This window comes from Lagenorhynchus albirostris, chromosome 10 (assembly GCF_949774975.1).
Source record: "Lagenorhynchus albirostris chromosome 10, mLagAlb1.1, whole genome shotgun sequence".
In the NCBI taxonomy this organism is placed as follows: domain Eukaryota; kingdom Metazoa; phylum Chordata; class Mammalia; order Artiodactyla; family Delphinidae; genus Lagenorhynchus; species Lagenorhynchus albirostris.
Window position 1 is genome coordinate 91,888,939 of NC_083104.1, and position 25,459 is coordinate 91,914,397.

At 41.7% G+C, this 25,459-nt stretch overlaps 1 protein-coding gene across 14 annotated transcripts in view; it reads left to right on the forward strand.

The window, feature by feature from the left end:
- ATXN1 (ataxin 1) overlaps positions 1–25,459 on the forward strand; it is a 399,420-nt gene that overhangs the window by 150,883 nt on the left and 223,078 nt on the right. For all 14 annotated transcript variants that reach the window (XM_060163642.1, XM_060163630.1, XM_060163629.1 and 11 more), the window contains one exon: positions 2,091–2,219. The gene's annotated coding sequence lies outside the window, so the exon portion shown is untranslated. The remainder of the gene's footprint in view (positions 1–2,090; positions 2,220–25,459) is intronic.

Here is a 25,459-nt window from a genome sequence, read left to right on the forward strand (position 1 = left end):
GAGACTAAATGGGAGGGCAGCAGAATAGTCCAGATGAGTCGGGATGGTGGGCAGCCTGGAGCGGAGGTGGTGGTCGGGAGAGAAGGGGAAGGGTGTGTGCTGGTGGCAGACTCAGTGACTGGATGGTTGGGAATGGGGCATAGTTTGGAAAGGACAATGTCAGGGTGATGTCGGTGCCATTGCTGAGCTAGGGAAACATAGGAGGGGGCAGAACCCCCTCTGCTTGGATTCCCAGAAAACCTCAGGAGAGGTGGAGAAAGACATCAAAAGGAATTGAGATTGGAGGTTGGCCTTGAAGAATGAGTAGGCATTTTCTAGTTGGCAAGGAGGGGAAAGGCATGCTAATGAGAGGGAGTGGCAGGCTCAGAGGCACAGAGGCGTAACCAGAATAGTGCAAACAAATAATGGCATCCGCACACAGGTACAAAAGGGAAGTTAATATGTGACCCATAAATAACTGTTGATTTCTTGATACGCTCATGTCTGTTTTGTGCGCAGTCATCCTAGGACCTATAGTAGGTAGAGTTTGTAAATAGGTTAAAATGTTTAAGTGGTTTTTTTTATTCCATGGACATAATATATAGAAATTCCTCTCTTCCGTATTTTAAAGTAAGGATTCACATATGGCTCTTGATTTTATTATCTGCTTTCTTTCTAATGAAATTTAGCCATTTGGGTAGGACTTCGACTTTAGGTATTTCCTTAGTGTTTTGGCATCTGGATTTGGGATTAATCGACATTTTAAATTTACTGAAATAACTATAAATTCACTCCTGATGGACATATGATCATGTTGATTTCCGTTTAGCTTGGAAACTAAAATCAAAGGACAATCAAATTCAAAAAGAGTTAGTAATGCTAAGATGTAGGTGACATATTGACTCTGGGGAAAAATAAGGTGACATTGAATTAATATTTAACTTTTTTATAATAAGTACAAGAGTGCTGATAATCAGATCAATTTTGGAGAACGTGATAAAGCACTGAAATTATGAGCATAGATTGCGTGAAAGATAGTGGCTTAAATACTGCCTTTAACATCTGCTAGCCCTACAAATGCCCGGTTTTCTTGTCAATAAGAGAGAGAATAATGATTACTAGCTACCTCACAGGGTGCGGTGGAGTGGAGTATTGTATGTAAAGCATTCGCACAGTGCCAGGAACATAGTCAGTGTTCAATAAATGTCCGTGATGACTTTGAGTATCAGTGATACTATGCTTCACCTGAGTCATCAACAGAGGGGCACGTACAGTTTCTAAAGTGAAAGTCAAGGGCTTCCCTGGTGGCGCAGTGATTGAGAATCTGCCTGCTAATGCAGGGGACACGGGTTCGAGCCCTGGTCTGGGAAGATCCCATATGCCGCGGAGCAACTAGGCCCGTGAGCCACAACTACTGAGCCTGCACGTCTGGAGCCTGTGCTCCACAGCAAGAGAGGCCGTGATAGTGAGAGGCCCGCGCATCGCGATGAAGAGTGGCCCCCGCTTGCCGCAACTGGAGAAAGCCCTCGCACAGAAACGAAGACCCAACACAGCCCAAAATAAATAAATTAATTAATAAAATTTAAAAAAATATAAAGTGAAAGTCAGGCTGTTATGGTAAATACATGTACCAAACTTGCTTACCTTTGTGGCTAGAAAGAATCTTAGAAAGCGTCAGATTCAGTAATGTTTCTGACATTTTCTGGGGAAGAACTAACTGTTTTTCATTTCTCAGAAGTTTTGGGATCAATTAGAGAAAGAGGGGAAGGAATAGGGTTATTTTGATGGTGTTATTCCTAAGGTCAGGAGATGGGCTGGGAAGCAACCCCCTGGCAGGCAGAGCCCTCTCGTCCTCAGAGGTGAGGACCTGCTGTGTGTCTGCATGCTGAGTTTTTGGTATTCTGAATTGTCTCGCGTGTGTTATCTCTGTGTGTGTGTGTGTGTGTGTGTGTTATCTCTGTGTGTGTGTGTACATGTGTGAGAGAGAGAAAGAGATAGGGAGGGAGAGAGATTATGCAAATATGTTTTTCTTCTCTAAGAATTCAGCTAATGTGAAAGAAGACCACAGAAAACTGCCTAACTCAGTGGGAATATTGTTTTTGTAATTACAGGTCTAGGCTTTTTGTATTGAGTTTCTCTACTGTCTCCCCTTCTGCTCAAGCAAAATCTGTGTGAAAAGATCTGCTGGGAAGGAGCTGACTGCTTATGATTCTCCATTGTGATGAAAGCACATGGTACAGGTAAATATCTCCGAAATCTTTAGCCGAAAATAACTATCATTTGATTGTAAAATCTCTAAGATAGTGGTGGGGATGTTTACATGTCTATTCACACACACACACGCACACACACGGACAACATAAACATACATCTGTAGATTCACGTGTCTTCCATCTGTTTATTCTCTCCATCTCTGTAAAAATGGAACCCTTGCTTTTTTGTGGGAAAGAAATTAACTTCTATTCATTTTGAGCTCACTGACTGGGATGATGACAAGGCATTAATAAGAAAGGGATAACTCTGATCATTGTGTTTATAAATTCAGCTAGAGAGACTACCCTCAGATGGTAGTGGTGAACAATGCAACATATGCTATCACCTAACCTTTTTCTTCCTCTCAGCAATGCAATAATGAACATCTTTTCATTACAAGTTATTTATCTACAAATATATAGCATACCACTGAATACATATCCTAAAATACATTTAATTGATCTTCTCTAGTTGGACATTTAAGATGTTTCTAATTTTTTTTTTTTGCTTTTATGCTACCAAGAATGTTCTTATGGCTTCATGTTAGTTGCCATTATTAATGGTTTCCTTGGGATACTTCCTTAGCAGTAAATTGCTAAATTGAAGAGTTTTCAAGTTTTAAGACTCTTGCTACTTGTTGCCAAATTACTTTCCCATAAAGTCAGACCAGTTTATATTTCCAGAGGCGCAGTATATGAGAGACCTACTTCCATATAGTTTTGCCAGTGCTGAGAATTTTGAAAACAAAAAGAGTCTTTGCCAGTTGATTCTGAGAAATGGTGCCTCTATGTGTCCCTTTTTTGGGGGTGGTGGTTGTGAGAGAGGGGGCATTTATTTGTAAATAATACTGTTTTGAAGAACCTTTCTTCTGTAGACAGTAGCATGCTTGAAACTTACCAATAGTTAACATTTGAGAAATAATACTAAATCAAGAAGCATGGAAGGGTCCTAGACAACCATGAGATCACATACTTTTTCAATGGAAAACATAATTTTTTATTATTTAATAAGAATGAAAAGGTATTTAATAAAAAGCAGCCATCATTAAACATGGATCTGAAGTTAATATACATGTATGTGTGTGTGTATATATATATGTACGTATGCAGGTGTGTGTATATATGTGTGTGTGTATATATGTACGTATGCAGGTGTGTGTATGTATGTATGCATACACATACATATGTGTGTATGTATAACACTACATACACATGTGTGTCTGTATACATACACATATACCCATCGAACATTGGGAGTAGGATGAAATATAATTATGGTCGTACTGTATGATTCAGGGGCTGTGGATCACAGTCGATAAGACGGCAGGTTCCAGACTGCCTCGGCTCAAACTCCAGCTCTGCTGTTTTCTTGAAGTATGACCTTGGGCAAGTTACTATACAGCTCAAAGTCTAAGTTTATAAAATTTAGATAATCCTAGTACCCATCTCATAGGGTGTTTTTACAAGGAACTATATGTGAGATCATTTAAAAGTCCTATTCCAAAAGAGTATTTAATGCTATGAGAAGATGGTCACGATCAAAGTAAAAAAAGCAAAGTATGACACTAACCATGGTACAATCCCATTCTTGTAAAACTGTTTTTTCCCTTCTTCCTCCTTTGTTTCATCCTCCTCTGGGATCCAAAAAAGGTATAATATATTTCTGAATGGCTTTTATTAGAATTAATGGAGTAATCCCAGTTCTGGAGAAACTGGCTGACTGAAGTCTGCAAGTCAGAGACCCATTCACCAGAGCTATGAAGTCAAAACTGTCTATGACACTGACCAGTGGGTCCCTTGGAGCAGCCCTTATGTGAGAACAGAGCCTCATCCCCACCCCCGGCTGCCTGACTCCTGAGATACAGCAAGGACCTTGGATAAGGCCAGCTTCCTGGCCCCTTGGAGCTGCACTGAATTCTCTAACGGTCCAGCTCCGCACATGAGCTGCCCTGCTAGGCTCATCTTGTTCTCCCATAACTAAATAAGCTTCCTTTCACAAGGGCGAGTCCCTCAACCCTTGAACCACATCATAAGGTTGCAACGTAGAAGGAAAAAGAGTCAGAGCGTGATTTGGCATCAAGGAGACAAACCCATGGTGACTTGTCTGGCTTCAGCTAATGCTTTTCACCGGAGACTCTGCAAGTCTTGTGTATGTACATTTGTTTTGGCCCAAAGTTCCAGTCTAATTTGAACAGCTCTGTACTTTTCAGTAAAAAAGGAACATCTGAATTCCCAATTAAGACAGTTTAGCTTAAGAATTCCTCTTTAGTGGACCATAAATTATTCTCCTCGTAATGATTACGAGGACGCATAAGAAAACGAAACTTGTGTTTATGCACGTACATACGTTATTTCAACAAGATTAATAAGTTCACAAAGGGAGAGAGGACAATGAATGTGTCAGCATATATAGGTCAGCAGAAGAGTGCATCGTGTTCTGCCAGACTCCTGCGAGCTGAGGTAGGAAGGCCGAGCATCTCCGTAGTAAGGGCGGTGGTAACAGCGCCATATGGGATGTTTGGTATTTGGATAGCACTTTGATTCCTCCCCAACTACAGAATCAATAGGGACTCAAACAGAGAGGAAGAAAGGATTCTCTAGCTGTGCATGCCGGTGTGCAGAAATGCAGACACGTTGATTAGCAGGGGCTTACCAGGATGAAATTTCTTTAGGGAGGCAGAAGAGTGGGGAATATTTAACCACATTTCACAGCAGTTTTGGGTTGTCTCCATAACCAGACCATTGTTGCAATCATGTGGGAAAGTTCTCTGCAAGACCAGGCCAAATCATTCTTGAGAACTCAATTCAGAGAGTCCCATAGGACCTTTGGGGTGCCTTCAGGCTTTGCCAGGACAGAGTGAGAGCACAGATTTTGAATTGGAAGAAACCGAGATGATGTCTGTAAATTCTGATCTCATTTAGTCATTCATCCCTCATTTATTCATTCAGAAAATACCTCTTTGGGGGCCACGATGTACTCACACAGTTCTAAACACTGGAGATACGGGATGGGACAAGGTGGACAAGGGCCTGCCCTGACGGAGCTTTCATTTCTAAGGCAGATACCGTCAGCAGCATCAGAACCTGGTTTGGGTGAACAGGGGAGACGATCTAGACCCTTCTAAAAGGAGGTCTAGAGTGCATCTGAAATGAGAGAGTGGAGAAACCAGTGGAGAAAAAGACCTGTTGATCCGGAAGGTGCAGGCAGAAAGAACTAGAGGAGAGGGGCTAGCAGCGAGGTTGTGGTCACTGAAAGCAGGACCAGATGGGGACGTGAAGAAGGTGCCAAGAGAAGACAAGTGTGAAACTTGGCTTGGATGCACGATTGTCGGAGCCCATAAAAATCATGCAGCCCCTGATATCTCAATTTAGGTGATAGAAATAAAGCTTGCTATCGATAATCTGTCTGTTAACAAATTGTGAAATGGGTGTTTTATTCTATGACTGTATAAACATGTGAGACAGGAGAGTGGATGGCTCATGGTATATAGGGTGGTACTTTCTTTTTTCAACCACAGCCCGAAGAAGAACTGAGGTGGTGGCTTCACCAGAACACATTGACCTTACTCTAACTTTGACTAATGACATCCCTGTTCTTACCTCATCCACCATCCTTCACGTTAGAGAGCGAGATTAGTTCTATGATCAATTTTCCCTTCTGTGGGCAACCACAGTTAACTTTATTTAGTTAACTTTAAACAGATTTAACCTCTGGATCGAAATAGTCTCTCCAGTTGTCACCTCTTGGCCTCTTTAGTATTTTGGTACCCTTCTACTCCGCTTGTTTGTGGGATTGTGGTTCTTCTTACCTTCCTCCCTCCACTCCTGGTTGCTTTTAGTGGTCTCTTAAATCATAAAATCCACTTAGAGATTTATTTTATCTCCTTTGACCTTCAACATGGGTTTGGTAAAGGCTACATTTTTGGCTTTGGCTTTACTATCATTGAGGGACCCTTTTCTTCTGTATTATTGCTCCCTAGTCAACTGCTTTATTCTGGGGCTCAAACTTCTACCATATATTTTACTCAAATACTTTTCCTTTCTTTGAGAAGCCCAGTTCGTTTAGTTTAGTTGCCCATCCCACTCCCAACCCATTCCACCCAAGCCCCCAACACACACACTGGGATTTGCAATGTACATTTCCAAGGTTAAGAAAACCCTACTGATATTCATTAAATCTTTAAAATAGAGATATTCTCCAAAATCATCTTTTAGCATAAATATGTTCTTCTCTTTTCCACTCTAGTTCCTTCAGTCTGAAGGTAGTCTGCATAACTCATAGCTAGTTTGGGGGAAGGTATTATTTTGAGACACTTTAATGATGTTTTTCATGGCAAAATGAAAACGTAGAGACAAAGACTCCAGGGTACATAGTGTTTTATATGTAGGCATAGCTTTTCAAAACTGTTTTGGAGTGTATTCGAGTGTCTAAAATAATTTACCAGACTTCTGTATAAAGCATTTTATTCTTTGAAAAATCTTATAAATAATATAATTTACTGTGTCAGTGTGCAAACATTCCCATAGTTCTCTTACCTGTCATGAAATGAGGTAGAATATTTTGTCATCTGACAGTAAAACACATGAGAAAATGGTTGATACCGAAGCCTACTGTTTTATTTATTTATTTTTTCTTTTCCATGTTGGGGTGCTGAAGCATAATGCTGCAGAGATTCCTCCCTCCTAATACACTAATGCTGCTCTCAGTGTTGGCAAACTGTACTACTCTTCAAAGTGTGAGTGATGACTAGATGTGTAGAAATATCAAAGTGTCAGTATTCTGTGGTACTTTTTAAATTACTCTTTTTTTCTCTTAGAGTTTATCAAATGAGATGAAGTATTTGAGTATGTTTTCTAAATTCTAGAATATTACCTATTATAGCCATTGGTGTTACAGTATTTAGAGGTTGAAGGGAACGTGAAGATCATTTAGTCCCCTTTTCCCCCAACTCAGGACCCCCTCAGATATCATTAGTGCCTTTCATTTCACTAGGGTTCAGATAGCGAGTCATTGATTGTTCATTGATTATTGAAAGAACCATTATCACTGTAAGATTTAGAAATAGTATATAGAAATTCATGGGAGTAGTATACTCTTCTGTTTGAGTTATCAAGAAACAAAAGATGCATGCCTCTAGATGCCAAGCAGTATCAAGGATTATGTCTTTAGATTAAATGAGAAGTATATCATTGATATTTATTTAGATTTTCACTAAGTGTTTTGAGTAAAATTTGGGAAGGTCATTTCTATGACTTGGCAATTTACTCTGCCTCCTGTTTTCTCTTTGGAAGTATTCTTTCTTCTGTATCTTTCATTTTTCTTTTCTTGAAAGTGAGGACAACAGGTCACTGTGAAGATTACATACATAATCAACTTTTAGAACATTTCCTGGCCTGGCACATGGTTAAAGCATCTGCTGCTACTAATTCTGCTTTGTTGTTTCTCCCTGCTACTTCACACTCTGTTTTTTCTGGTAGAGATTTTTCTTGAGTATCAAAAATAAATCAATATAACCAAACAAAACAAGAAATGAAGTACTGATATCATATGCTTTAGAAGCTGGGGCTGTGTTTGGTTCCACTGGTGGAGATGTGACCCTCTGAGTGCGTCCATGGCTGAACCCAAGTTCAAGTGGAACTCCCTGGGTCTGGGGATCAGGGGAGAGCTTTGAACAAGGTACTCACTTTGTGCCTCCAAGTTTTATATCTGTAACATGAGCGGACTACTCTCTGAGGCTTCTTCTGCTTCTGAAAGACATCATCATCTTACGTCCTTGATTTTTTTTTTTTTTTTTTTTGCGGTACGTGGGCCTCTCACTGTTGTGGCCTCTCCCGTTGCGGAGCACAGGCTCCGGACGCACAGGCTCAGCGGCCATGGCTCACGGGCCCAGCCGCTCCACAGCATGTGGGATCTTCCCAGACCGGGGTACGTACCCGCGTCCCCTGCATCGGCAGGCGGACTCTCAACCCCTGCGCCACCAGGGAAGCCCCATCCTTGAAGTTTTAAGGCTTTGAAGTCCCCATAGAAAAGAACCCATGAAAAGTCCCAGCCACCGTTTCTATTCTCTCCATGCATTTGTGTATATGTGTGGAGTGTTTTTTGGTTTGTTTCCTCCTTCATGTTCAGGTGGAGCTAATGACCTGCCCCTCAAGTGATGATGATAAAACAAAACAAAACACTTCTTTCCTGCACCAAGGCAACCCCCTCCAGGTGCTGAAGCTCTTAAGCTAGTATTCACATGGCACAGAGAGAGCATCACTTCACTTGCCACTGAAATACAGCCATCTCTGGAGTGAAGTTTGGCAGCTGTGTAATAGTCAAGCTGCAGTACTTATACGACAGTTTGGGGAAAGGAGTGAGACAGAAATAGCAGATTCCAAAATAATCCAATTAAAAGAGCTGGGAAAGCAGAGCTGGGCAACAGGAAGGGAGGATGGCATGCCCTGATGTTGGATTATCTCTGCGGGTTAGACGATGTGGACTTCGGCTCCTGAAGCTCAATGGTGTAGGAGTCCGCAATCTCCTACTCACACCAGAGAGGGGGCTTGTCTGATAGCCCATCTGGCTCTAATCTTGTGAGTTTTCTCTCTCTTTTCCCAGTGATCTAATTATCAGGCTGTGTTGGCACATGACTAGATCTGTCTTTCAGAGCCACCTCCTCCTTCTGCCCCCTGCATAGGATAATATCATGGTGTCGTATTTATGACATCAGAATATACTACACTGAGAAGTTGTTATGTTAAAGCACCTTTTTTAAATGGCTCAGGCAGGACGAACTTGCAGATAAGAAAGGACAACCCCTCCCCTCCAAAAAAGAAAGGACAACCCTACTGTTTAATTCAAAGATCTTGGCAATAACAGTGACTGGGGAGGAAGATTCAAGAAATGTACCTGGTAGACGAATGCAGTTGAATAAAAATGGAGAATTCTTTAAGTTTTCTAGAGTGGAAGTTAGCATTGTGATTAATATTAGAGCAAGATCACGGACGTTGTAGTGGATAAAATGGAAAAGTACTAAGCAATGTGCACAACAACAATTTTTTAAAAAAGCACAGACGGAAGAGTTATCAACACAGAAATAGATCATCAGATAATAGGACACCAGATCTCTCAAAAGGGAGATTCCAGGGAATAATGGAAGCAGATACTAAAGGAACCAGGGCATTCCAATTTAACCAGAAAAGAGAGAATTTAAAAAATATATATAGGGAAAATTTAAAAATATATAGTTTCATTTAGAAGCATATAAAATCTTTACGTGAGGAGCAGAGTTCGTATAGTCTACTATTATAAAATAGAACCAAAATGAATTCAAGGAAAATTAAATTCATGTTGTGGAAAAAAAAAAAAGGTTTGGTAACAGATTCTGGTTTTGAGTTTCAGTTGTACAATTTATTTGCTTTGTAACCTTGGGGAAATCACTTAAAATCTGAGGTTTTTTTTTTCTAAATCTGTAAAATAGAGATAATTATATCTAACAGGGGTGCTGTGAGGATCAAGTGTAGGAATGCATAAAAAGTGTGTGGTGAATTGTAAGGCCCTCCACATACGTTATTTCTGTAAATATGCACTGTTTTTATGGAGAAGTTCTTAGGACAGTGATCGCCTGTGTGTTTGAGGATAACCTAGAGGACCAGTCACATAGAGGAAAAATCTATTGTGAATAATTTTAAAATATACGTGAATTTTTTTTTCAGCTCCTCGTTTTTCTGGCCCGGAAATTCTTCTATGTTTATGGGATTTTTCTAAAAATTTTCCAGCCAGCTCTGTCTGTTAACAGAGTTGTCCACTATCTGTTGAGCTAGAAACCCCATGATTTTATAGTAAATATTGCTTCTGAGTAAACCTTGAATAACAGATTAAAAAAAAGAATGTTGTCTTGTTTTATTTAATAATCCTCATTTCAGAACGTTTAGGCAGAAATAGGAGGGGGTCTGTGCGAGGGACAAGAGTCAAATAAGTAAGATGCTAAATGATGAAGACTTTGCAACAGAAAAGGTGAAGCACAGTAAATCTCTGCAAAGTGTGGGCTGGTGTGCTGAAATTCTCTTTATGCAGCAGCCCATCTGTCTCATTAGCTTCTGTGTTTCTTTTTTTTTTTGCGGTACGCGGGCCTCTCACTGCTGTGCCCTCTCCTGTTGCAGAGCACAGGCTCTGGACGCGCAGGCTCAGCGGCGATGGTGCACGGGCCCAGCCGCTCCGCGACATGTGGGATCTTCCTGGACCGGGGCACGAACCCGCGTCCCCTGCATCGGCAGGGGGACTCCCAACCATTGCGCCACCAGGGAAGCCCCTAGCTTCTGTGTTTCTTAATCACAGATTCCATGAAGTGTCTACTTGGCTTTTTTTTTTTTGTAGTAGTATTTTATCTTAATCTCCTACAAAAGTTAATGAAAGGAAATCAACTGGATTAGATGCTGTTTGTGTGTATTCCCATGCAAGTCAGGGACTGCAACAAGCTCTATTTATAAGTGGATACTAACATGGGGGCCAGTCTGTATGCATATGAGTGTATTTGCATGTTGCACTCATGAATATGTGTGCATTTGTGTGGATATCCACAGATATAGCACATATGTGCATCTGTTGTATGTACCCTCCCATGGAAAAGACACATTGACATTAATTAGAAGGGGTGATATGAAATAGTGAAAGTAGAATTCCTTTCGGCAGCATTTACTGTTAGAATTAAAGTGCTTGATGTAACATTGTGTGTGCAGGAGAGTTTGCTTATTCCTCCTTTAGAACAGTAGTAGGAGTTAAATATTAACAGATTTAAGTGTCAATAAGGGTCTAAAAATACACATTCTCTGTTGTGTGCAGGTCTTGCGATACAGATGTGCCCCTGCTTGCTTGGAATTCAAAATGCTTCGGATAAAGAATATTGCAGAGTGAAATTTGTGGCAGAAAATGTGCCCGATTGTTTGTTTGTTATTTCTGAGGGTGTTTGCAGGACTGAACTATCACATGTAGAAAAGAACAGCTTTGTTTGCAAAATACAGTAGGAGCAGTACAAGAAAATTGAATTAAGTCAAGAAACTTAGGGAGTCCATCTTTGATTGATGATGCTTCTCATTTGCTCTTCATTATTCCCTGTGAAGGAATAAAAACTATGAAATTGGATTTGAAAACTGGATTAAGACAAATGGCCTCTCAGATTTTTTTTTTACCTAAACCGTTTGCAAATTTTCTAGTAAAGCACATAGTCACTATATAAAGAGTCTATGTTTACTACATTAAATCTTCCTAAAAAGTGTGCCCTTGAGGTGTTTGATTTTAGGAATTATAGTTCAGAAGATGGAGAGGCAGAGTGTACCCGCTAACTGTATGACAGTATTTGTCTCTAGATATTTTATATGCCCACTATTTTTATAGAGTGAGCAGTGGAATAAAAAGGGAAACAAAATGCTGTTTTTCTTAAGAAGGTCTTTCCTGCCTGCATGTCACCCTACATTTTCTTCTCCAGGTAGAATTTACAGTGTTGCCATTGGACCCATCACTGTACAGGTTTCCCTGCTATCCGAAAGTAGAGTGTTCCTGTGAAACCTTTCGTAAGCCGAAATGGCTTAAAGCGAAGAAGCAATGACCTTAGGACACATCTTGCTAACGGCTGCACAAAACAAATGGAGATAAAGCCCAGATGCTCACAGACACAGTTCAAGCCTGTGGTGTCTTGATGCTGAGATGCTTACTGTAGTTCCAGGAAGGAGCTTGGTGGTGCTACTTTTCTGCTGGGGGTGTGCGCTGCCACTGTAACGGCTGCTGCAAAACCAGTGCTAAAACCAGTTCCCCTTTTCACCTGTTTTCATAAAAGCCAAAATCCTCTTCAGATTTCTTTCCATTAGCAAAAATAGGTGCTGGTATAGGTCTTTTGTAAAAGCAAAGTGCCACGAAGCGAACTTTTGAAAACGGGAGCATATGTGTGCTCTCCGCATACTTCTATCAAGGACATCTAGACACTCACATGAATTTCTATTAACTAGGCTGTTAACATATTGAAAAAAGGAACTGGTTTTTTTTTTTTTTTTTTTTTTGTGGTACACGGACCTGTCACTGCCGTGGCCTCTCCCGCCGCGGAGCACAGGCTCCGGACGCGCAGGCCCAGCGGCCATGGCTCACGGGCCCAGCCTCTCCGCGACATGTGGGATCTTCCCGGACCGGGGCACGAACCCGCGTCCCCTGCATCTGCAGGCGGACTCCCAACCACTGCGCCACCAGGGAAGCCCAAGGAACTGTTTTATTTGTTGTCAGTCTAGCACCCAAGACAAGGCCCTAAACATCAGTTGTTTAATGAATGAATCAATGACTCAATCAATCAATGAATCAGACACCTACTTTTCAAAAATGTCAGGAAGGATTGAGGAATGGCCACAGATTGGAAGAGATGAAAGAGACATGGCAACTAAATGCAAGGTGAAATCCGAGATTGGATCCTGAAACAGAGGAAGACATTAGTGGAAAAACTGGTGACATCCTAGTACATTCTATAGTTTAGTTAGCAGTACTGATCAAGGTTAATTTTCTAGTTTTGATCATTGTTCTTCGGTTATGTAAGATGTTGACTTATGGGGAAGCTGGATGAAGGGTACAAAGGAACACTCCTGCTTTTGCAGCTCTCTGTAAATCTAAAATTATCTTTATGAAAATCTTGCTGAAGGGTGCGATACCAATCCACGAGAAGCAAGTACAGAGCCATACATGACAGTATACAGCTAAGAACTTGTGATGGAGGGGCCAGCTCTGGGCTGAGTGGATATTGAGGGGAAGGAGAGACGGCTGGGGATTGAAGTGGCCAGGAAGAGTTTCATTCGAGAAGGAAAACCTGATTTGCACCTTGAAAGGAGGGCTAGATATGATGGGTGGGGCACACTGAGAAGTTGTTCTGGCTGCAGGGACAGCAGGGACAAAGGCACGAGGGAGGGATGCAGGTGACCTGTGTGGCTGAGTGATGTGTGTATTTTTGCTAGAGATCAGTGTGAAAGGAAGTTGGGCAGCTTTGGGGAAGACGGGAGGATCATTAAGACCTGGCAGAGGAGTTTGAAGTTAATAGGGCAGGTGATGCAGAGTTGCAAGTTCTTGTTCAAGGAAATGACTCAGTGACACGATATATATATATCGTGCAACGAACGCATATATATATATATATATATATATGCAGTTGGTGACAGGGTATCCAGGGTGGCTGGAGTTGGGAAAGATGGAGGTCGGAGGGTTAAGAGTTAGAAGTAGGTAATGAGAGCCTATTCATTTGAGGCCTAGTTTGGGAAGGATGGGGGGTCAGAAAAGGAAGAGGAAGCAACATATCCAAAAACCTTTGAGAAGGTAGAATCATAGAGTGTAGTGATTGATGAATATGGGAATGGAGGGGGAGTCGTCGATGAAAATCCCTGGGTCAAGCTTACAGACAGGTGGTGCTGATGTCAGTAACTGAAGTCCTTCATTCTGCAGATATTTGAGTGCCTGCACTGGAGAATTATGTATTCTAGGTGAAGAAGGAGGGTTAAATAGGGTATAAACACAATGTCTGCCTACAATGAGACTTGGAGCAGGAAGGTCCATGGCTTGAGCTGGACTGAATGAATTTATACGTTACCAGGTCAGACCCAGCGAAGCGGTCCCTGTCTTAAAAGTAAAAAGAAGGGAGAGGATTACTCTATTTTTTAATAGCAGCCATGAACAGTGGTAGAGTATTTTTCAAGTTGGCATTTCTCTTTGCTTGATAAAGATGTCAAGCCTACTGTTCAGACTCAATTCACAGAAAACCTCTCTATCAAATCACCATTTTATTGAGGAAAAGCCCACACATACTCCTTTAACTGCGCCAAGGTAGAGGTCCCTGGGTCCCAGGGGTCCCAGACATAAAAGCTAAAATACCATAAAAGCACAATGAACTTTATGGAAGAAGAAATAGAAAAGGGCGGCTTGTGTGCTTAATTGAAGCTCCTTATCTTCAGGCTCTGTGTCTTTTTCACTTGTTGCTATAATGAGTGGGCTCATATTGAATGCTCTTCTGGTTGGGTTTAGTCACGTCATTCTTCTCTTCTCGGGCTTGTCCCTCAACCTGTGTAATTTAGGAAAGAGTTTCGGTAGCGTTCATTTCCTTATTTTCCTCGGTTATTACACACATGTCCACAGATAGCTCAAAGATGACACTATTTTTCTATCTCTGCAGCAAGCCGGTGCCCTCCAAATCAGCAGTTGTGACCTGTTACCCCTACAGTCGGGAGTTAGTCTTGGGGCTTGGGTAACATCAGGGTGGGGGCACAATCGGCGGTGTCTTTCCCTTGTGCATACTTGGACTTACACATTTGATCATGGCTGGCAGTCATCAGATTTGTGTCTTAAAGGAAGGTCTCTGAAGGTTTCCATTCCTCTCTTAGTCAACATTTCAAGTTATGTTTCTAACATAACCTTCTTTGATAGCAATCAGGGATTAGGCTAAATATATACTTTATTGACAATAGGCAACTGAAGAGAAGGTTAATCTCTTTTATGATTAACTATAAATGGAAGTTGCTTGATATTCTTGAAAAAAACATAAAATTGTGGTTCTGATTCAAGCCCAGAATTGAGTATCACTTTTACAGCACGTAAACTTAATTTTCAAATACCTTTTTAACAATGAGAACTCTCCATGGAATGTGAGTTTGCCTACGGTGGGTTTAAAACATGGTTTAAATGGCAGTGTGTTTCATAATATGAATAGATGTTTTGTGGAGAATGTAAAAAGAAATGACATCTTTTGTAGAGTGGACTTTGGCAATGGCAGAACACTCTGGAAAGTGACTACGGGGCCCCCTTTGTGGGCCTGCTGTGGAGGCACATATGTTCAAAGTGGCAGGATAAAGAAGCTTTTTATGTCCTTTTTAGCTAATGTATTGACTTCAGGATTTTTTCGTAGGGAACTTATTTCAAAATTGTAATTGTAGAGACTTCCCTGGCGGTCCAGTGGTTAAGACTTCGCCTTCCAATGCAGGGGGTGTGGATTCGACCCCTGGTCGGGGAGCTAGGATCCCACATGCCTCGCAGCCAAAAAAAAAAAAAAAAAAAAGAAAAGAGAAAAAAACCAAAACATAAAACAGAAGCAATATTGTAACAAATTCAATAAAGACTTTAAAAATGGTCCACATCAAAAAAATCTTTAAAAACATTGTAATCGTAGTCAATGGTTCTATGTAAAGATTCCATAGAAAAATACTTACTTTGTCCAGTGGGTCTTTCCATAGCCCCATAGAGGCCAGTCACTTTTCTTCCCTTCTCAGAGCGCCTGAAGCTTTTGAGTGCATTTACCACAGTGAGTGACTCGTTTTCTTTTGGCAGCAGAAGTGGAAGTCATATGCTGACCTTGGAGCACCATTTTGAACTTACTCTCAAAAAAGTTGCAAGGTAAAGGCAGATGGAATCTCTGCTCTGTAACCCTCAGGCGAGTTCCATAAGGATTGGGAAATCCATCAGGTCATCCTTTGTTAAAGAGGTGGTGCACACACATCAAACAGGTTAATTCATTATTTCTTAAGACGCCACGTGGGAAGCGCATGACCATTCAACCTCGTGGGCCTTTCAGAGATGCAACAAAGAGATGAGGGTGGAAAGTGCCAGAAGGTTGCTGCTGGAGGGAGTAAGGATAGAAAGGCAAGTTTTAGGATTAGACAAAATCTGTTTAAATTTATATTAGAGTTTTACTGTACCTTATAACAACTCAATAATGAAATACGGGGGAGATTTACAGAGCAAGAGGGGGAGGATGTTTATAGATTCTTTCCCTTCTTCACTCTCATCTTTCCTTCTTTAGCCTTTTTTCTCCCCTTTCCCATTAAAAGTAAACTGAATGAATGAATATATAAGAGGATGAAGTGATCAAGCTGCTTTTAACAAAATTCAAGTGATGTCACTTCTGTGAATTTTGTCATAAATATGATACAATCCTAGTTTTCTTATCCAGCAGACATACTTCCGCGACCCTAATCTACTTATGAGATCAGGAAATAATAGGAAAAAGCCTTCTCAGCAAAGAGAAAAATGAAAGACCCCAAATCCTGTATTGACCCTGTAGGTGGGGCTCTGAGTATCTCAGGGTTGGCTTAGAAGGACACTGAAATGAAGGTGAATGATTTAACAAGTTTACTTACCCAGTTCTCCAAGGAGAAAGAAGGCTCTCTAGTGTTAAATATATAGACCACAGCGAAGGAAGAAGGAAAACTAGAAAAACTAGAAGCATAATAAAATCTCAGCGGGGTGAGGCCATTTAGTTTGGAGACAGACCAGCTTAATGGATTATTCAGGGTAGGTGAACATAAAGGGCTTTTCCTGAGATGCAACAAAAAGGTGATGGTGCAGAGGGCAAGGATGTCACAGTAAAAAAACAACCCAACCCTCAGGGAGGAACACAATAGAAGTTTCTTTTTCAATCATGTTATAGTTAACTTGGGTTCCACAGTTGGGGGTGGAGGTCTCCACATGGTGGTGATTCCCAGACCCAGAGTCCTTCCATCTCACGGCTCAGCTGTTCCCTAGGGTCACTGGGAGAACTTCACGATCTTTTGCGGCAATTTGGCCAGCAGCTGGGGGGAAAGAGAGAGAGTGAATGTTTTCATTGGAGGTTTGTTAGTGGACGTGGCGCACATCGTTCTCTTTCACGTTCCCTGGACCAGAATTTAGTCCCACGGACATACCTAATTGCAGGTAAAGCTGGGAAATGTCAACCTGTATGTCAGGGAAGTTGGTTTGTTGAAACACAAACCAGCCTCTGCTTCAACTGGATACCTTCCCGAGCCGGGTGTCATCCTCTTCCTCCATCCCAGCTGCACCCTGGGTGTGTACGTGGGTGAGTACCCAGTTATTTGCAGGATATCACAGTACCTCCATCCTTGGAAAATCAGGATCCCACTGAGTCGATGTATCAGGACTCTGCATCCTTCAGACCCTCTTGATCTGAACATGTGCATTCCCTGATGTTATCTTCAATGGGAAGAAGAGCAAGCAGTCGTTTGGCTTCACGAGGAAAGGCAAGGACCTTTGTACATGCTGCTCCTAGGAGACGGCACCTCCACCGCCGTCCCAGGCTTTTATTTGTGCCTATTGGTCAGGAACCTACTTCTACTTGAGTTTTTTCATCTGCACGTCCCAGGAGCTGGGTCCTCTTCCTGTTAGTTAACATTACTAAGTAGCAAAGGAATTCCTGAAATTACCCCAGTCCTTCCAGATGGCTCACTGTCTGTGTTCTATTCTCAGAGTGTGGTGGTTTTCCCCACTCTGCTCGCCCAAGATTATATCTCCCATGAAAACTCTGAAAACAAGTGTTGATTGAACTGAACTATTTATTGGCCTTTGATTGTCAGATGGCTGGACTGAAGAAGGGGAGTTTGGGTAGAGGGGTTGAGGGTTACCTATATAAAATCATTTTCATGCTCTATTACATGGCCTCGGATGAAGCATTTAGACAGAAGGTGGGTGTGTGTGTGGGGAGCACATAAAGAAAGGCAGGCAGATGCCAGAAAGAACTTAAAAGTTCCAGGTAAGGAAGAAGAAACCCTCTTCTCCCCCACCTCCTCCTGATTCAGGTACCTGTTGTTCTGTGCTTAGCATAGAGGCAGCTTGCTTGAGAGCTGTCAGTACTAGAATTTGTCTACGTTACGGACTTAATAGCTCTTGTTTGCCTTCCTATAAGATCAAGCCTTATTTATAACATCGTTTCTCTGAGAAAATGAGTTTGGAGTTCCAAACAACTGACTTACAAATGAACTTTCTGTACGTAGCTCATTTATAAGTTGAGGACTGCCTGTACTAGGCGTATAACCCAGAGATAACATTTATCTGCACTTTACCAGTATGGGCTTGTCAAGTTAACTTGTGTTTACTTTTCTGTGCCTTCATTTTGATAATAGCCTCACTCTTAAAATTTAATACTGTCTTTACGTGTTGAGAAACATTTCCTTTGGAGGAGCCTCAAATATTCTGTGACTTGGAATAGTGATTTTATTTTATCTCTCAATTTATCTTTAGTAGGATTCATAGCTATGAAAATCTTTTGCTCAGGCAGTCTTTAAATTGTAGAAAAATTGAGAGCTATTTAAAGGAAGTGGGGAAAAAAGGAATTCTCTTCTCATATTACGCTGGGCTGTCAGATATCTTGCAGTATAATTACTGTGTTGGTTTGTAAAGGTTAGAGAACTGTGAAGTTTGTAATTCTCTTTTGTGTGTGTTTCACACGTAAAGGGAAAAACCCAACTGATCACAGCAGAATGCCCTGTTAACATAAAAGTTCTAAGCAGTTTTTAGTTTGTCGGCACAGAGACATAATTCATGGATTTTATATTTGCTTTTACAAATATGTGATGAATCAGTTATTTGCTCCATGGAGCCCATTTGCTGATTACAAACCTTGTTTATTTCTAATCCGTATGTACGTGTAATGTGTGCACAGAAATATTCTTGCTAGCATTACATTGTTAAGCAAACAGATGGAACCCTGGTCTTAGACATGCCCCTTCTTGGGGAACTTACTATTCATATACAAGTAGAAATTTCTGCTGTTAGCAGAGGAGCTGACAGAATATGATCGTGAATGTTACTGATGTTGTTCTGTTCAGAGGTAGAATGCTGAGGACTGTGTAAGCTTGTCATAGTTAGATTGTCAGGGTGAAGTGCTTCCATATTAAAAAGAATACATTGTTCCCTGCCTTGAACATGCATGCACGCCTGCCATGTTAAGAAACTGTTTCAGCTGTTATTCTGACTTGTACTTTCAGGCTCAGATTTTGATTCTAGTGTAGTTAATATTTAGTGAATAGCAGGCATGTGTAATGATCTTTCCCTTCTGTTTAAAACCGTACTGCAGCCCATGCAAGAAACATTTCCTTTTGGTTTTAAGTTTGTCGTGTCTCCTGATGGTTTTTCTTTACTGTCAAAACTATGAGAATAATTTTGATGTCATGATTTTTCTGCCGTCTCCAGGTTGCAGTCCCTTTCCCCTGAGCTGTCCTCATAGATTCCGGATCACCTTTATGTTAAATGTTCATTAATTGACTAATACTTTTGAAAATATTTTATAGAAATTGAACGGCAAAGCTGTGGCTTCGTACAAAGAAGCCCTTTATGAACGGTAGAATACTATATAAAAGTGAGGCATTACAATCAAATACTCTCAGGTTTTTACTGAGCATTGGCTGTCAAAACATATAAAAGACATATATATTTTCCCATAAGTACACTGCTGTTAATGTTACAAGAGTAGCTAGAAGTTATTCCAATATTGCAAAAGGATGTTTAGGGGAATTCAAGAGATCTAAAATGCCAACAGAAATCATTAATTAAGGGGAAACTCTTGAAGCTGCCTTTTTAAGACCCCACGAGAAACATGATACCATCTGAATTTTTCAACCTTACCCAAGCAAAAGCAGAATAGGGTGCTGTACTTCTTAACATTTAGATGCAAAAACATGAAATGCCGGGCTTCCCTGGTGGCGCAGTGGTTGAGAGTCTGCTTGCCGATGCAGGGGACGCGGGTTCGTGCCCCGGTCCCGGAAGATCCCACATGCCGCGGAGCGGCTAGGCCCGTGAGCCATGGCTGCTGAGCCTGCGCGTCTGGAGCCTGTGCTCCGCAACGGGAGAGGCCACAACAGTGAGAGGCCCGCGTACTGCAAAAACAAAACAAAACAAAACAAAAAAACATGAAATGCCAAGTGTAGACTATAAATCATTGTTGAATGGATTTATGTTTTATGCCCAGCTCCAGTTTACAGATTTCTAGATACCTAGAGATACATGACAGATTTATTCTTGTTATTCGACTTAAATCTTATATAAACTTCTCTTAATTTCCAATGTCATGAAAAATCCTTTTTCTTGCTTCCTAGACACTCCTGTCCCGCTACCCCCCCACCCCCGCTCCCTTCCATCTAGAGTCATGCATGCAGTTTACCAGCTCCCATAGCTCTTGGGTTCATTTGTAGGTTGTATACACCTAATGGGGTTGGTACCTCTTCGTGGAAGTTGGGCCCAGTGGGCTACTTTACAGTTCCTAATGTGCTTGTCTCAGTAGAAGGTTATGCCTCATAGCTGGCATGCCACTGGCCAGAGTAACTTGTTATAAAACATGATGCTTTATCGTTTGTTTCGTATATTCAGCCTTGAACATTGAAGCCGAAAGATGAAGGGACAAACATTTAAAAAGACTTCATTATGTTTTAAAATGGTTTACATGGAAATTCCTTGAGCAGTGTTTCCATATTTGATTCCTGGAGTGTTCAAATAATAAAGGCATTTTGTGTGTGTGGACAAAAGCCAGCATTACCCAGAGACCCTCAGAGTCATGTGGAAATATATAATAATCATTATTATTGTTGTGATGGTTATTGTTGCAAAGGAATAAATTGGTCTTCTGATTTTTTAACATCAGTATTCCCTTAAAAACACTTGTGGACGTTTGTGAAAAAGCTTGGTTTCCTGGAACCAATAGTATCATGAGGTTACTTTTTAGGTAATTATGGGCATGTTTATCAGATAAATCAAACATCAAATGCACTGTGGGGAATGGTTTTTCAATACTTTCTCCTTGGAGTTTGTTCCCCAAAGAAAACGATGTTGGCTGTTCAGTGGAGTAGTTTGGAGGAAGCACTGCTTTTAGGGACTCTGTCCTCGTGGCGTGGAGAAGCCAAAAAGCAGTGCTTCAGAGTGCCCGCTCGGTATTTTTCAGGAGCTTTAAACTGTGTATAAAAGGCCTGTCCACCTTAAAGCTTTTGCCTGTGAAAGATCAAGAAGATATTGATTTTTACCCACTGTATGCCTGGGGAAACAGAATGCAGTAGCCAAGATTGGAAGAAGCAGAGAGAAAGGAGAAGAGAAAGAACCTCCCTGACACCTACCTGAGAATGTCTCCAGGAGGAGGATCAATATCTTCTGATATTTATAAGTAAAGGAACTGCTGGAATGGTGCATTTTGTATGCTCTGCCCATTAGGACCTCTCACCCAGGAAAGATGAAGAGTCTTTATTCAGGAGACGGGAAGCAGGAAGCATTCAGAACCACGCAGCTAACATTTTTCTTTTTAAACTGTACACTGCTTTTTACTGTATTCAGAGAATTGTGCAACTCTCTAACCACAGTAAATTTTAGAACATTTTCATCACCCCCAAAAGGAACCCTGTATCCGTTAGCAGTGAATTCCATTTTCCTCTGACCTTTCACCCCCAGCTCCTGGCAACCACAAATCTGTTTTCTTTACGTATAGATTTGACTGTTCTAGACATTTCATATAAATGGAATCGTACAATATGTGGATTTCTGTGCCTGGCTCCTTTCACTTAGCATATTGTTTTCAAGGTCTGTGTGCACTGTAGCTTGTTATCAGTGCTCAGCGCTTGTTATGATAATGATATTCCATTGTATGGAGAGGCCACGTTTTGTTTATCCAATCGTGAGTTGATGGTCACTTGAGTTGTTTCTGCTTTTTGGCTGTGATGAATAATGCCGCTGTGAACATTCCTGAACAAGCTTTTGTGGGGACATGTTTTCATTTCTCTGGGTAGCTTACTTTTAAGCAGTTAGGAATTAAGATAATGATTTTTTTTCCTTTTCATACATTTGTTTGCTTCACTACTGTTTCTTCTCTTTTCTTACCTATCTCTCTTAAAAATAATTTTCCTTGAGTACGTAGTTGTGTAAGAGTAAGAACATCGATTAACGTCTACTAATCACAGGCCACTAGCCTCTCTTCTTTTCTGAACCTACTTTTTATTTATATTTTATTTTATTATTTTTTTTCTTTTTTCTCTTTTTTTAAAATAAATTTATTTATTTTATTTTTGGCTGTGTTGGGTGTTCGTTGCTGCGCACAGGCTTTCTCTAGTTGTGGCGAGCGGGCTTCTCATTGTGGTGGCTTCTCTTGTTTTGGAGCACAGGCTGTAGGCGGGCGGGCTTCAGTAGTTGTGGCACGCAGGCTTAGTAGTTGTGGCTCATGGGCTCTAGAGCACAGGCTCAGTAGTTGGGACGCATGGGCTTAGTTGCCCCGTGGCACGTGGGATCTTCCCAGACCAGGGCTCGAACCCATGTCCCCTGCATTGGCAGGCAGATTCTTAACCACTGCGCCACCAGGGAAACCATTCTCTTTTTTTTGAATTTTATTTTGTTATTTTTTTTATACAGCAGGTTCTTATTAGTTATCTATTTTATACATATTAGTGTGTATATGTCAATCCCAATCTCGCAATTCATCCCACCATCACCCCCCACCCTGCTTTTCCCCCTTGGTGTCCATACGTTTGTTCTCTACACCTGTGTCTCTATTTCTGCCTTGCAAACCATTGAACCTACTTTTTAAAATTGAAGTGTAGTTGATTTACAACGTTGTGTTAGTTTCTAGTGTACGGCAAAGTAATTCAGTTATACGTTCATATATATGTACATATATATTATTTTTCAGATGCTTTTCCATTATAGTTTATTACAAGATACTGAATATAGTTCCCTGTCACCAGCCTCTCTTCTAAGCATCATGCATGTGTTGCAGCGTTTCTGCTTTACACATGTGATGGCTAAGGTTTAAAGAGGCTCCATAAAGCCTGAAGTGTCCAGCTTGGCAGTTGGAGGAGCTGGGATTTGGATCCACATCTATATACTCTTTTTTTTTTTTGTGGTACTCGGGCCTCTCACTGTTGTGGCCTCTCCCGTTGCGGAGCACAGGCTCTGGACGCACAGGCTCAGCGGCCATGGCTCACGGGCTCACGGGCCCAGCCGCTCCGCAGCATGTGGGATCTTCCCGGACCGGGGCACGAACCCGTGTCCCCTGCATCGGCAGGTGGACTCTCAACCACTGTGCCACCAGGGAAGCCCCACATCTATATACTCTTAATCGCACTGCTCTCTGTTGCCTCCCTCATGATAATGTTAACCCAGGTCATGTACCTGCTCATCTCTCAGAGAATTCTCTTCTGTTTATGAGCCTTTCTCTGATTTGGTTGTGAAAAGTCAGTGACATGGTTTCAAGACACTTCATCATGTGCCCTTGGACCTGGAGTAGCATTTGTGTTCCCCCTGACAAAATGATGATGAAATATTCCCATTTGTTTGAGTGAGGGCGCATCATCGCAGCCCGGTGCTGGCTGGTGTCAGGTCAACTTGACTCAACCCTCTGCCCTCCCGTTGCTCAGTCTCTTCATCTTGAGATTTGGTCTCTCCTTCACTTCAGCCACCTGCAAACACTGCCACACCTACCACCTGTGTCTCAGCTTGAACCAATATCCTTTGGACCTTTCTAAACCTTGAAACCTCCAGCTCTGCAATTCCCCTCTCTGGTCACAGCCTCCGGGCCCCCTGCTTCCCCTCCCTTCCGCTGAATCCCGCCATCGCCCTCATTGTTTCAGCCGCCTTCAGGCTCACTGTCTCCATCCCCAGCCCAGGTGTCATGGTTTGTAAGTTTCACTCTTATTTCCCAATAGTTGTGTCACACAGTCCTTTCCAGACACCAACCCTGGGTGATCCCCACCACTTACACAGCTTCTCAGAGGTCCCCAAACCCAGTGTATTGGTCCTGATGTCAATCCTTGCTCCTCAATTTGGGACGGGTCCCCATGGCTGCTTCTCTAGCAGATGCGCTGTCACACTTCCCGTGGAACCCGTTCCAAACCTTTCCTCTCTCTTCAGAACTTACCATGACTCCTGCTTTCTGTGGAGGAACATTTATTCTTCTTGCTTTATGAAAATCTCGAGGGACCCCGATGTGATTCCTCCACCTCTCTCCTTTTCCCTTGGATTTTGTGCGTTGCCCCCGCCGACCCGCAGTCTTAGACCTACAAGTGGATCTGGTCTCTAGTATCCGATGTACTGCCAGATGTGCTAGATAACCGATGTGCTAGGTAACCAAGGCATCAAGGATTCAGAGGAATTTTCCCTGAAGCCCAGCTGGCTGGAGAGCCTGAGTTTTGTAGAATGTTTCTCAAAAATTCTTTCAATTTTATTTCTTCAGCAGTTTCTCTAAGCTGTGTACAAGTCTCACTAATCACCCCATTCTCTCCTCTGTGAACACAAGAGAAGGGACCATGAAAGGTGTTAATTTTCTAATCTACGAAAGGGGATGTTGGCACTTTTGACTAAACTGAAGTTGGGGCTTACCTGTGAATTTCAGCCACCCCTGCCCTCCATCCTATCCCATGGACAATGGAAAATCAGCTGTAATGGTTTAGGAAGGTCATAAAGTGGGGGAAAGTAAGCCTTGCTAGCTCTTGCCATGATAGATGTGCGTCTTCAAGGGAATCCAAAAAGTTCTGCTTGATAGATGAGGTTAAAAATACACAGATATGCTGTAATCTCTGTGAGAGGGTTAATATGAAAAGTTTTGAATCCAGGATCCTGTATTTTTGATGACCCATTACCCACGGACCAGTCTATTCTGCCTGAGTACCCAGGACTCCTTCCAAGGAGAGTCAGAGTAGCTGGGTGGAGCAGCGGGGTCTCCACCCTTTCATCTTTACACCTCCTCCCCTCCACCCCCCTGAGAATAAGCACTTAAGGGAATGTCTGATGAATTCACTGCAGTGTTTGTCAGGACGTTTTTACAGCTATTTTGTTCTAAATTCAACTGATGGCCAATGGGAGACCTAACAATTCAGTGAGTAGAAATAGGCAAACTTGGTCTTTTTCTTTGTGTCCTGAGGATGAATCTAAACGAACCTGTCTAGTTGGCACATCCCCAGCTGCAGCAGAGGCCAGGTTTAAGTGAATTATGAAGAATGAATTAGACACGTGGTCTTGGAGGCAGCCCTGCCCACTCTGGAGGGGTGTGTGTTGGTGGAGGTGGGAGTCTTACCTAAGGCCCGTGTATAGGAAGCTTATAGCTGAATGCATCTGTTTTGCGAAAGTTGAATCAGCCTCCTGGGTGATCCCTTGTAAGGGATTTTAAAAAGTTATTGATTTCTTTCTTGAATATACCTATGTTAAAAATAACCAAAAGAACTGTCCAGAATTAGACCACATATTTTGTTCATTTCGTATTTCAGTATCCCTGTCATATTTGTTTCTCATTTCTTTCTTTTAACTAAAAGAATTAACTAATTTGTTTTAAATCACTAAAAGTACAAAAGGGGTACAATGAGAGGTACAAAGAAAAATTAGTCTCTTATTTCTGTTCCCAAGTCAGCCAGATTCACTCCTAGTGGCAAAGCTTCATTACCATTTTCTTGTGGATCTGTTTAGGGATAGTTTATAACTATAAAATAGAAATAAAATAAAAAAC